Source organism: Haliotis cracherodii, unplaced genomic scaffold (genome assembly GCF_022045235.1).
Source record: "Haliotis cracherodii isolate W230 unplaced genomic scaffold, xgHalCrac1.p SCAF_1, whole genome shotgun sequence".
Taxonomy (NCBI): Eukaryota; Metazoa; Mollusca; class Gastropoda; order Lepetellida; family Haliotidae; genus Haliotis; species Haliotis cracherodii.
Genome location: NW_027266264.1, coordinates 19,592,426 through 19,605,733, shown reverse-complemented (window position 1 = coordinate 19,605,733; position 13,308 = coordinate 19,592,426). Strand labels below are relative to the sequence as shown.

The 13,308-nt window shown below is 43.9% G+C and overlaps 2 pseudogenes; one reads left to right on the top strand and one right to left on the bottom strand.

The window, feature by feature from the left end:
* Positions 1-3,948, bottom strand: part of LOC139454530 (uncharacterized) — a 47,383-nt pseudogene extending 43,435 nt beyond the window's left edge.
* Positions 3,949-10,795: 6,847 nt separating this feature from the next.
* On the top strand, positions 10,796-12,173 carry LOC139454521 (uncharacterized; annotated as a pseudogene).
* Positions 12,174-13,308: the final 1,135 nt, after the last annotated feature.

Genomic DNA, 13,308 nt, shown 5'->3' with positions numbered 1-13,308 from the left:
GAAAATGCAACAATCAAAGCATCATGGAAAAAGATTAACCAATTTGTCACTCTGGATATTCATCAAGGAATCATTAACTACTCATGTACAGACAAGTTTTCACAGAAACCGCTCATGGCAACAGTGCCATATGGATACACTTGTCGGATTTTCAATATTGCCCAGTATAAAGAGGTGGATAGCCATTTAGGTAAAGCTACACACCAGGGTGTGTGGGCATGACAAAGTATCAGTTAGGTATGAAATTCCACTTCTCAGAACAAATGTTTTTCACATACTCGAGCACTGGTGATGGTTCCAAATTGCGAGAACTCCTTCCTTAGTCTCTCGTCGTCGACCACATCATCCAGATTTTTGACATACAGATTCACACCCTGGTATCGGTTGATCCTCTCCATTTTGATCTTCTCGAACTTGTCCTTCAATTCAGCTTGGCGTTCTGCTTTCTTTTGTGCACGACCAGCATACAACACCTTCCCCCCTCCAAGCTCCATGCCATTCAAGTTATCTACGGCCTGACAAACAGAAACATTACTTCATTTATCTTAAGAGAATCTAAAGCAAACTTCATTACAAATGAAAGGAATGGTAGTTTTTCTACTAAAATGCATTAATGTTTGACACATCAGCTGGATAAATAAATAATTTTCATTTTTGGCGTCATATTGCAAAAATACATTAAGCCTATAAGTTGCAAATTGATCAACTGTTTCTTATCCATGGAACACAATACACACCTTCTCAGCTGCCTCAGGTTCCTCATAGCTAACAAAACCAAACCCTCTTGACTTGCCAATTTCATCTGTCATCACCTGCCAACATCAAATGACATTTTTTGTAAAGGAAAATGTTGATCCACAAAGGTAAAACATGAACATTTAGTGGACAAGTATGTGATGTAACTTCCTTAATTGGTACCAAACACCTCAATCACCAAGGAGGAAACAAAGGAATGTGTGGGGTCACTGCAAGAGCTCGATAACCATGTCAACAGGCAGAAAATCTTGCTTGAGCAACTGTCAAGACAAATACATCATCCCATTCATGACAAAGTAATGGAAGAACATCAATTAAACAAAGTACCATATCAAAACCTAACAAGTAATTCTGAATAAAAGTGGTATTAGATAAGATCTTACCTTGGCACTTATGATCTTGCCGAATGGATCAAACAATTCCCTAATCTTGTCATCATCCAACTCGTCTCCGAAGTTCTTGATGTAAACATTGTTGAAACGCTTCATCTTGTCACCAAGCAGGGCGATTCGCTCTTTCCTAGGGATGAACTTGCCAACATACCTGTTACAAACAGGACAAAAGTAAGGAAAGCTGCCCACTGGCATTGGTGAACAGAAAGTAGCAAAAAATAATATATATGGAAACACATTGTAATTATAGAGAGCGATACATATTGCAATATACATGGGGGCCCAGATAATACATATTTGTACTGTTCAAATGGTACTTCATTCAATAATCCAGACTTCGGATTGCAAGATGGGGAGTAGGGATAAATGAGACTACCTATTATGTCCCCAATATGGAATGTTAATGTAACAGTGACTCGTATGCAGTTTACTTTGTTTAGATAAGAACCCAGTCCATACAAAGGCTAAAAAAGGTAGATATAATTTATATAAATATATCCTCATTCATCTGTGACTATTGGAGTGAGTGAGTGAGGTTTTACGCCGCTTTTAGCAATGTTCCAGCAATATCATGGCGGGGGACACCAGGAAACTGATGGACCAGGTTGGCTGCTATGGAAGTCATCTTTGAGGAGCGATGGAAATAAGAACAGCGATCGGATTGGATATCACATCTTCATCACAAGGAACAGCTCATTTTCTACACGGTGTGGTGCCACAAACAGGCCAAGAAAAGTAGGCTTGAAATGGCAATGGTAGACAATTCTTTGATATCGGCTTGTGGACACTTACATCAGGAAGATGCTAACAGCCACTGTGCCCAAAATAAGACAGGGCCCTAGCTTTCTTGGCCAACCACACCTCAAAGGAAACACTGCCCCTTCGATACCATAGGATAAGGAGACCTGGTCCACCCATACTCTTTTTACAGAGGGCACAATGAAAGATCAGCCAGCATGGTCCTCTTTCGCAACAAAAGCAAGCTACGAAAATTTAGATATTTTGCTCCTGAGTTGAGTTTATGTTTGATATGCACTTACACTTTCTTGCCATTAAGCAACATGCCATTAACTTTCTCAATGGCCTGTCTGGCAGCTTCCTCGGTCTCAAAGTGGACAAAACCATAACCCTTGGAGCCATTTTCATCAGAAGCTATCTGCAAAGAGAAAAGTTGGGTACCTCACTTTAAATCTAAAGATGAAAAACATTATCATAAAAATTAAAATATGCTGTCTTAGAAATCAGTTAACTGTAGTCTCGAATATAGACTTATTGGTTGAACTTACTAGACGGGAAACTAAACACTGGCTTTAGGTCGTTATCAGACCTGCACCAATCTCAAATGAGATGTGGACTAGTTGTGTGCATTACACTGTATCATCATACAAGGAATCCGAGAGTCCACGCTTTAAGTAACCTATGCAAAATCCATCTCGGTTAATGACAATGCCATCAGTTAGTCTATTAACATACCTTACAAGACAGGATGTTGCCAAAAGCAGAGAATGTGTCATACAGAGCTTTGTTGTCGATGCTCTTGTCCAAATTCTTGATGAACACATTGCCCACTCCAGACTTTCTCAAGGAAGGGTCTCGTTGAGACCACATTATTCTGATTGGTCGACCCTTGATGGTATCAAAGTTCATTGTGTCCAAAGCCCTTTCAGCTGTAAATATGTACAATATATATACAAATTACAAAGAAAAAAGATTAGCAATCAAAATTCCAATCTAATTTTGTATTCACATGCAACTGGTTGGAGAAGAGGGAAGTTGATGAATAACAGAAATAAGGAGGACGAGCCTTTGACAAGATTTGAAAGTCTCTCAGTGTTGGCTTAATTTAACTTTGATTCATAATAGGAACACTTAAATTACTAAGCAGCTATTTCAGGTCACAAAAACATACACAAACAGGTAGGTATATTGATATAAAAAAGGCAGCATAAGAGCCACAATACCAAGTGCATGAAATTGAATGTGCTTTGATGTAAGTAAGCACTTAACAGAATAAAGCTGTGACCTTGATGTATTAAAAAACAGTGGTTGATGGTGTGAACTCCATCCAGGCTGTTACGAGGTTAGTCAAGTCACATGTGGCAAAAGTAGGACATAGTCATGGGGATGAAATACGTTATTTTAACGCTGAAACGAACAAGTTTATGTTGCCAGAATATACACAAGAAGGCTTCGCCTACATGTCCTGAATCGAAACATCGTGATGCGCATTAGGCCTATTACTTTCAAACGCAATAAAGCAAAGGTCCTCAATATGCAATTATAACGAATACACACAAGATGGATATTTAACATACCGTCAGCAGGTTGTTGGAAATTAACATAGGCGTAGCCAAGTGATCGTCGAGTAATCATGTCTCGACACACACGAATGGACAACACGGGTCCTGCTGTTGAGAATTTCTCGAACAACATGGCTTCTGTGACATCGGGGTGCAGATCTCCAACGTAGAGAGATGCCATCGGATAGCTTGGTCCTGCGGGATTCATCTTGGCTTGTTTGTTTTCTCGTAGAGTTCTTCAAAATCAATGTGGTTTGGAACTTGGGTGCTGACTTCCTCCGTATGTCGACTCAGGAACTGCCGTTTCAATAACTTTTTTTGGTATTTTTGGTTAAGTTTTTCTTATTTTTTTGGTTGTTTTTTCAATGTTTTGTGTTTTTTATGGTATTTTTTAGAATAATTATTCCTATCTTACGAGTGACACGGAATCTAACACGGCACGTGTTGGGGATTCCGTCACCACTGATGTCCTGAGAAGAGGGACGAACAGACAGAACACTCAAGTCTATATAGGTCCACGAACAGAAGTTACTCCGCAGCAAAACGTAGTTCCACCAATCATCGTTGCAGTACTTCCTATGTGATGTCACGCATCTAGATTAAAACTTCTGTGAATAGATCGACACGATGTTTTATTCAGTATATTATTTAAAATTGAATATTATGCTGTGTATATAAAAATGTTACAAGATTGCAATTTCTTAACATAATTATTACTACGCGCCTGGTGACGTGGTATCACGTGAAGAGAAATTAAGTGTTTTCGCGATAGGTGTTCTTATGATCATTAACATCGTTCTTCTATTAGATATATAAACACTACATTATTGTTGCAGCTAGACTTTTCTGTTGACTGATTTATTAATTGTTTTCAATATACATGTCGCAATATGCAGGATTGATATCAGATATTGAGCAAAATCTAAAAAAAATGCTTGTAAATGCTTAAAAACGGAGACATTCTTAAACTGTTGTAAGTTGAGAATTCAGTTAAAAGTATGGTGTATAGAACCTCATATTTCCAAATAAGTGTCAGTTAATATGTTTACCATTGTTTCTCATACTTATTTTGTACGTATTGCGAGACTTTGAACGTGTTTTGTAAACTGAAGCATCAATGTTTCAGCAAGGATGGAAAACAAAAAAATATGCTTGATATTGCCAGCGAAACGATAAACTGTAAGATAAACACACTAATTTAATAGAGGCATTGAATAAACTGCATAGTTAAGGAGGGCGTGTCAGTTATTGTGGTTTTTGAGTTATGATATAGACTTGAAAATATTTTTGAAAAAAAGATAATGATTTGTATAAAAGCCAAACTATAGATTTATTTTATTAGAAAACACCACTATACATAACATCCAATACATGTATAAATGTAGGAATGGACGGTTTGATTCATAACTGACCTTTATTATTTCATAACCGAATCCGTTATCGTCTGTTGTTTCTCGGACTCCCAAGAACATTTGGTCTACTACGCTTAAACACAACCATGCCATGTGGTTGCCGTTTTCCATAATAGGTTGCTTCCGGGTTTAAACAGATGGAAGCTACATCAGTATTTACGTGCAGTGATATGTGTTGCACATTAAATTACGTACACCTCGTGTTTGTCGCGCAATAACTGACCCATTTAGACTGGAAAAATCAAAATATGGACACAGTGTGAAGCATCCTGGTGCAAAAATAGAAATCCGCGCTTGTTTCGGAATGAGTTTTGAAATAACGACGCCCCACGTGCTGGCTACATAGGCTGTTGTGTGGCTTTTCATAAAATATGGTAGCCTATATATAGCTAAGTAATTTATTCCAAGGGGATTTTTCTCAACTGAAAATAGCAATTATCTATAGCATGTCCATTCATATGCAATAAAATGGAATTTTCGCTGATATATAGAACCGATTTATTTTGTAATTTTATCGACCAGTGTAGGCGTCGCGTCAGTAAACATGCCCTGTGTGTTGCGAAGGATATGCTCCTACCTTGATTAATTCACGCTGTATCGCAATAGTCAGTATTACGAGATAAAGTAAGACCAACATCTATATAAAAACATATAACTGACCAACTGATAGCAATTAACAGACAAAGATCTGAATGTCATATACATTCATGATGTGGCGCATTGATCGAGAAGCGACAACACTCGCATGATCATATCGAGCTGCTTGAATGACGCAATCACTTCACGCCGTTCACGTGTTGATGGATGTCTCGTGCCCTGCACCTGCATGGCACACAGACAAGCCTTTGGGCGAGCTTCAGGACGTCTGAGGACAGTCGACGATCACTGTGTTGGTCCCACAAGAAGAGGAAAATGTCACGGTGGAGAACAATGTATTTTTTTATACTTATCAGAATTGTTCAATAATGGTGACTGACCATTTGTTATAAGTACCTAAACATAAGGTCATACATGTTTCTTATGAATTTATTTTCAAATATTGCTGAGTGCGGCGTTAAACAAACAATCAAATTTTCAAAACTGACTCGGCAGTAAGGGGAGGAATATTAACAAATATATTAACTAATTTCTTTAGTAGGTTACACATTTAGGAAAGCTTAACGTTTGTTCACCATATTTCTTCAGCTACCAAACCAGATATCTGTTAAGTAAAACTATGGCCCTAAATATACTTTTTTAAACACACCTTGCAACAAAGTATTTTTTGTGGCCGACAATTCCTTTTTCTCCCCAGGGTCTGAAGCATATATATTTTTTCAAGTATTTTATGGGAAAAATTATTTTTTTTAGATAAAATTTTCGATTCTAATGTTATTGAGAACAATAAAATCTGAAAATTCCTTCTTCCTTTTTACATGTGGGTCTTAATGAATTAAATTATATCGTTGATCACCTGCGAAACTGACATGAATGGCAAAATGTCTCGGGCAAAAATTAGAATCTGATGCAAAAACGAAATTTGAAAAGATGTTTTTTTAAACAGTGTTAAAATATATCAGAAATATGGGCAGGGTAATTCTAGGCACAAGAATGTTAAGAATAGCTTTAACACCTAGCATGTGCATACAACAGGTTGCCATCAAAAGTGTGAAATTGGCCTAAGTTCCAAATGTCTGGCGGAAATCTGTGACCAAGTCGGTGACCCAGTATGAACTATTCACCACGTTTTACCTACACCGTCTACACTTTGGCAAACGGCTTATTATATATCCAAAAGTAGAGAAAATACTTCTAGAAAATACCTTGATTTTTTAAATATATTTTAATCATGGACGCTGATACGCCCTCGTGACCATACACATCTATAATTGGTATTGGTTTGTCAGAAACACAGAAGGTTCATGCGAGGAAACACATACATGTTCTCAGTCAAATAAATACTTATAACTTTCTTTTCAAAGTAACATTTGTCGACTGGCCCCAAACAAACCCAAATCAAACCTCATTATTAGGCCATATGGTGTTTACTTGGGTTGCATGAACAAATCATGGTTTAGGCACGGACTTATACCAGTCCGGTGTTTAGGGTGCTGTTTTGTAAATCCCAACCCAAGGTACTATGTATGATGTGCTTATTATAGGTAATACCCGTGAAGATCTGTGGTAGAATAGGTCTTCAGCAACCCATTCTTTCCGCGAAAGGCAACTATGCTTGACGTAAGAGGCGACTAACGGCATCGGGTGGTCAAGCTCGCTGACTTGGTTGATGCACGTCATCAATCCCAATTGCGTGGATCGATGCTCATGATATCAATCACTGGTTTGTCTGGTCCAGACTCGATTATTTACAGACCGCCGTCATACAGCTGCAATATTGCTGAGTGCGGCGTAAAACTACCAACCGACCAAACACGCATTATAGGTTATCTTTTTCCCAGTGTTATTCATTTCCCTTCCACAGAACAATTCGTCCCTTTATTCAGTTGTTCGCAGTTAACTCGTCTTTCACGCATCCTAAAGTACCCGTGGAGATCCGGTTAGAAATGGTCTTTAGCCATCCATGGTTGTGTAATAGGCAACTACCGGGATCGGGTGGTCAGGCTCGACGACCTGGTTGATGCATGGCACCGCGTCCCAGTTGTGTAGATCAATGCTCATGATGTCAATCACTGGATTAAGTGGTCCAGACTCAGTTATTTACAGACTACCGTCATATAGCTGGAATAGAGCTGAGTGCGACGGTAATATCAAACAAACAACAAATCATTGTGAAGTGTTCAGACAAGAAACGTGTTGTTTGTTTATGATTTATGTTTTGGGAGTTCGTGGTGAATTGTCATATATAAGCAACTCATAGCCATATGTACAGAGCTCCAGATAAGCTGCGTATCTGCGTAAATACGCATCAGAACTGCAGAAATACGCAGTAAAATAAAATCCAAGCGTATCAAATACTCAACGAACATTACAGATACGCTACAAAAATAAAACGTGTGCGTATCATCAAAATATGTTGAAGTAACCCTGCGTATTCGATTAGCAAATCAGCAACTTATTTTGAAATTATAAACGGGCTTTCCGTCAACCTTGCAAAACTCCACGATGACAGTTACATCATGATCATTTGCCATCACACTTTCTTGTGGACGTATCGTGTTATTTTTGAGTCCTCTAAAGCTCTCGAACCCACACGACACCAGTTTGCAGGGACTAGATGAATAGTGTTTTGAAATATTTAACTTAAATACCCACATGTGTAAAAACTAGTGGGTAACAGATATTTGAATACCCAGATAGAATTACTGATACCCAATGATTTTAAAATGCATGGGTAAAATATCCACAACACCAAAAGCTTATCTGGAGCTCTGCAGGTATATAATAAAACTTGCAATGAATAATATCGCGCTGTGTTATAACAATTGTAAAGTATTATTCTTTTGAACAGTAGGTTTTTCAACGCAAAATAATATGTTGCCAATTTACAGCAATATCAGCAACTTACATCATAAACAGTAGCTGAATATACAAGTAATATGCACAGCAATATGAACTGCCATATATGATCTGCAAGATGGCGGTATTCATGTGTCTTCATTTTAATGGCAGATCATTTGTTGATAAAATAAGTGTATAAATATTTATAAACTTTACACATTGCCACGTGCTTTGAAGTGTATCTTTCTTTAGTTTTGTGCATGTTTATATATATATCTTTCTCTTTCTCTCTCTCTCTCTCCACCCCCTCTCTCTCCTATAGCAATTATATCGTTTCTTAATCGCAATTATCTCGTTTTGTCATTCATTCCTCTACCCTCAATGCTTGGCGTTGTGCCCCAATTAACCACACGTTGTTCAGTATATCGTTACTGCGCCTCGGGTATTTACTGATTGTTCCACCCATATATTACTTTATAATAGTGCATTCAGTGTTTATGATTATTATTGCATTAGACGACAGTGTGTTCCGGGATCGCTCAGGTGCTACACTCTGAGCTGAAGTTATGTAATATGATCGTCGATTATATCAACTGACTCCACAAGTACGTGCCAGGCCCTGGAGTGAGCATTGTTTATGACTCGACCAGTTGATGGTTGTTGACAGATCTATTTCGTCCCGATAATGTTTTATGGTATTTTACAACCCGGGGGCACGGAAGCCGCCCGGGGGGTGGACGGCTTTATCTGCAGGGGGACGTCGGGACAGTGCACTGAGACTCGTGTGTAAATGTGTCACCGTATTGAGAGTATTATGTTCGATGTCTTTTGTCTTTCTCACAACTGGATTACGTCAAGGTTGGACTCACCGTGCCCCTTATTTTTATCAGATTCACAAAATACCCAACAATTTCGGTGATAAGAATCACTGAATACTAGAATGAAATTTAGAATTGTTTGTTTAAGCCTAGCTTCTTAAAGATAACACACCCCGTCCCGCGATATGTAATGATAAAAACATCAATATTTATCACCATTTCAAAAATAAACTGAGATGTTGAGGTATGATCTATACAGGTATTCGTCTGTTACCAAATTAGAATACAAAGAGCCACAAGGGTCCAACATAGGTGTCTACATGTTCTTCCCCGACATGAGGAAGAGGAACCGATTACACGGCTCGTGTTCCTGGTTAAAGTCATCGCAGCAGTGGGAGACGAGGTGGTGGTGCACTGCCTTCCTCCAGGTGGGAGACGAGGTGGTGCACTGCCTTCCCCGAGGGGGGAGACGAGGTGGTGCACTGCCTTCCTCCAGGTGGGAGACGAGGTGGTGGTGCACTGTCTTCCTCCAGGTGGGAGACGAGGTGGTGGAGCACTGCCTTCCTCCAGGTGGGAGACGAGGTGGTGGTGCACTGCCTTCCCCCAGGTGGGAGACGAGGTGGTGGTGCACTGCCTTCCCCCAGGTGGGAGACGAGGTGGTGCACTGCCTTCCTCCAGGTGGGAGACGAGATGGTGCACTGCCTTCCTCCAGGTGGGAGACGAGGTGGTGGAGCACTGCCTTCCCCCAGGTGGGAGACGAGGTGGTGGTGCACTGCCTTTCTCCAGGTGGGAGACGAGGTGGTGGTGCACTGCCTTCCCCCAGGTGGGAGACGAGGTGGTGGTGCACTGCCTTTCTCCAGGTGGGAGACGAGGTGGTGGTGCACTGCCTTCCCCCCAGGTGGGAGACGAGGTGGTGTACTGCCATCCTCCAGGTGGGAGACGAGGTGGTGCACTGCCTTCCTCTAAGTGGGAGACGAGGTGGTGCACTGCCTTCCTCCAGGTGGGAGACGAGGTGGTGGTGCACTGCCTTCCTCCAGGTGGGAGACGAGGTGGTGGTGCACTGCCTTCCTCCAGGTGGGAGACGAGGTGGTGGTGCATTGCCTTCCTCCAGGTGGGAGACGAGGCGGTGCACTGCCTTCCTCCAGGTGGGAGACGAGGTGGTGCACTGCCATCCTCCAGGTGGGAGACGAGGTGGTGGAGCACTGCCTTCCTCCAGGTGGGAGACGAGGTGGTGGTGCACTGCCTTCCTCCAGGTGGGAGACGAGGTGGTGCACTGCCATCCTCCAGGTGGGATACGAGGTGGTGGTGCACTGCCTTCCTCCAGGTGGGAGACGAGGTGGTGGTGCACTGCCTTCCTCTAAGTGGGAGACGAGGTGGTGGTGCACTGCCTTCCTCCAGATGGGAGACGAGGTGGTGGTGCACTGCCTTCCTCTAAGTGGGAGACGAGGTGGTGCACTGCCTTCCTCCAGGTGGGAGACGAGGTGGTGCACTGCCTTCCTCCAGGTGGGAGACGAGGTGGTGCATTGCCTTCCTCTAAGTGGGAGACGAGGCGGTGCACTGCCTTCCTCCAGGTGGGAGACGAGGTGGTGCACTGCCATCCTCCAGGTGGGAGACGAGGTGGTGGAGCACTGCCTTCCTCCAGGTGGGAGACGAGGTGGTGGTGCACTGCCTTCCTCCAGATGGGAGACGAGGTGGTGCACTGCCTTCCTCCAGGTGGGAGACGAGGTGGTGCACTGCCTTCTTCTAAGTGGGAGACGAGGTGGTGGTGCACTGCCTTCCTCCAGGTGGGAGACGAGGTGGTGCACTGCCTTCCTCCAGGTGGGAGACGAGGTGGTGCACTGCCTTCCTCCAGGTGGGAGACGAGGTGGTGCACTGCCTTCCTCCAGGTGGGAGACGCGGTGGAGCACTGCCTTCCTCTAAGTGGGAGACGAGGTGGTTGTGCACTGCCTTCCTCCAGGTGGGAGACGCGGTGGAGCACTGCCTTCCTCCAGGTGGGAGACGAGGTGGTGCACTGCCTTCCTCCAGGTGGGAGACGAGGTGGTGCACTGCCTTCCTCCAGGTGGGAGACGAGGTGGTGGTGCACTGCCTTCCTCCAGGTGGGAGTCGAGGTGGTGGTTTACTGCCTTCCTCCAGGTGGGAGACGAGGTGGTGCACTGCCTTCCTCTAAGTGGGAGACGAGGTGGTGGTGCACTGCCTTCCTCTAAGTGGGAGACGAGGTGGTGGTGCACTGCCTTCCTCCAGGTGGGAGTCGAGGTGGTGCACTGCCTTCCTCTAAGTGGGAGACGAGGTGGTGCACTGCCTTCCTCCAGGTGGGAGTCGAGGTGGTGCACTGCCTTCTTCTAAGTGGGAGACGAGGTGGTGGTGCACTGCCTTCCTCCAGGCGGGAGACGAGGCGGTGCACTGCCTTCCTCTAAGTGGGAGACGAGGTGGTGCACTGCCTTCCTCCAGGTGGGAGACGAGGTGGTGCACTGCCTTCCTCCAGGCGGGAGACGAGGTGGTGCACTGCCTTCCTCCAGGCGGGAGACGAGGTGGTGGAGCACTGCCTTCCTCCAGGTGGGAGACGAGGTGGTGGTGCACTGCCTTCCTCCAGGTGGGAGACGTGGTGGTGGAGCACTGCCTTCCTCCAGGTGAGAGACGAGGTGGTGGTGCACTGCCTTCCTCCAGGTGGGAGACGAGGTGGTGGTGCACTGCCTTCCTCCAGGCGGGAGACGAGGTGGTGCACTGCCTTCCTCCAGGTGGGAGACGAAGTGGTGCACTGCCTTCCTGCAGGTGGGAGACGAGGTGGTGCACTGCCTTCCTCCAGGTGGGAGACGAGGTGGTGCACTGCCTTCCTCCAGGTGGGAGACGAGGTGGTGCACTGCCTTCCTCCAGGTGGGAGACGAGGTGGTGCACTGCCTTCCTCCAGGTGGGAGACGAGGTGGTGCACTGCCTTCCTCCAGGTGGGAGATGAGGTGGTGCACTGCCTTCCTCCAGGTGGGAGACGAGGTGGTGCACTGCCTTCCTCCAGGTGGGAGACGAGGTGGTGCACTGCCTTCCTCCAGGCGGGAGACGAGGTGATGCACTGACTTCCTCAAGGTGGGAGATGAGGTGGTTGTGCACTGCCTTCCTCCAGGTGGGAGACGAGGTGGTGTACTGCCTTCCTCCAGGTGGGAGACGAGGTGGTTGTGCACTGGAATTAAGATAGATGCTTGGGTCGGTGCATTCGAAGATACTGATTTTTTACTCAACGTGAAATGTTACCTTTCATCCTGGGTCTCGTATATATTTTATGAAACTTCTATCATTGGAGGACAGTGTGAAAATGTTTTGTGGCCGAAGCGCTCGTAACTGTATATTCTCACAGTACAAAAGAATACTTTCTGTAGCTTGGGCTTCACACATTGTACTCATGTGGAAATCGAACCCGGATCTTCGGCGTGTCGGGCGAACGCTTCAACCACAAGGCTACCCCACCGTTCTTAGCCCAATTTGAAGGGATGCCAATTTACCATAAACCTGTCCTTAGTGTCAGTCCTTTACTCAAGAACAGATTTTGAGTTGCCTTGTTAAGGTAAGGGTGGCGTCTGATGACGTCTTGTGTATTGCATGGATGCCATACTTGCACCCACATCGCACAAAGTAGTTTGCAGGCCATGTAATGGATGTTCTGTGTAGAACCGTCTCCTTCTACAAACTATGGCTGTGTTGAGGGGGGCGGGGCATGTTGTTGTATGTGAGAGAGTTTGTAATCATGCTGCTTTGAACAGTGTTTCAGCTTTTGTCGCAGCTGTACTCAGTGCTCGGCTACAATAAGTTCACCCTGACCAACTTCTACTTTGTAAGTAAGTTTTATAAGCGTCCACTACAAAGACCGAATCTTTACATGCAAGTTCTTGTGTATATTTTATAGCAGCGCAGAAGGGGTATATAATTGTCTTGTAACTATTACGAAAAAGGGTTTAGTTTCATCAAAGTTTGAATTAGGTTTGTTCACTACCGTCTGATATCTGAAGTGTCCCCCGTTGTCAAGTTTGTAAGCGATTATTAATGCAAATACGGCATCCCCGTGTTATGGGTTTTCGGGGAACGTTTAAGAATCATTTGTAATGTCTCGTTAATCACACAAAAAATGTGAAACATCTCACTCGCTCATAAAAGACGACTCTATCTTAAAAACAGGCCATCATCTGAGTATTTACAATGTCTGTACAAC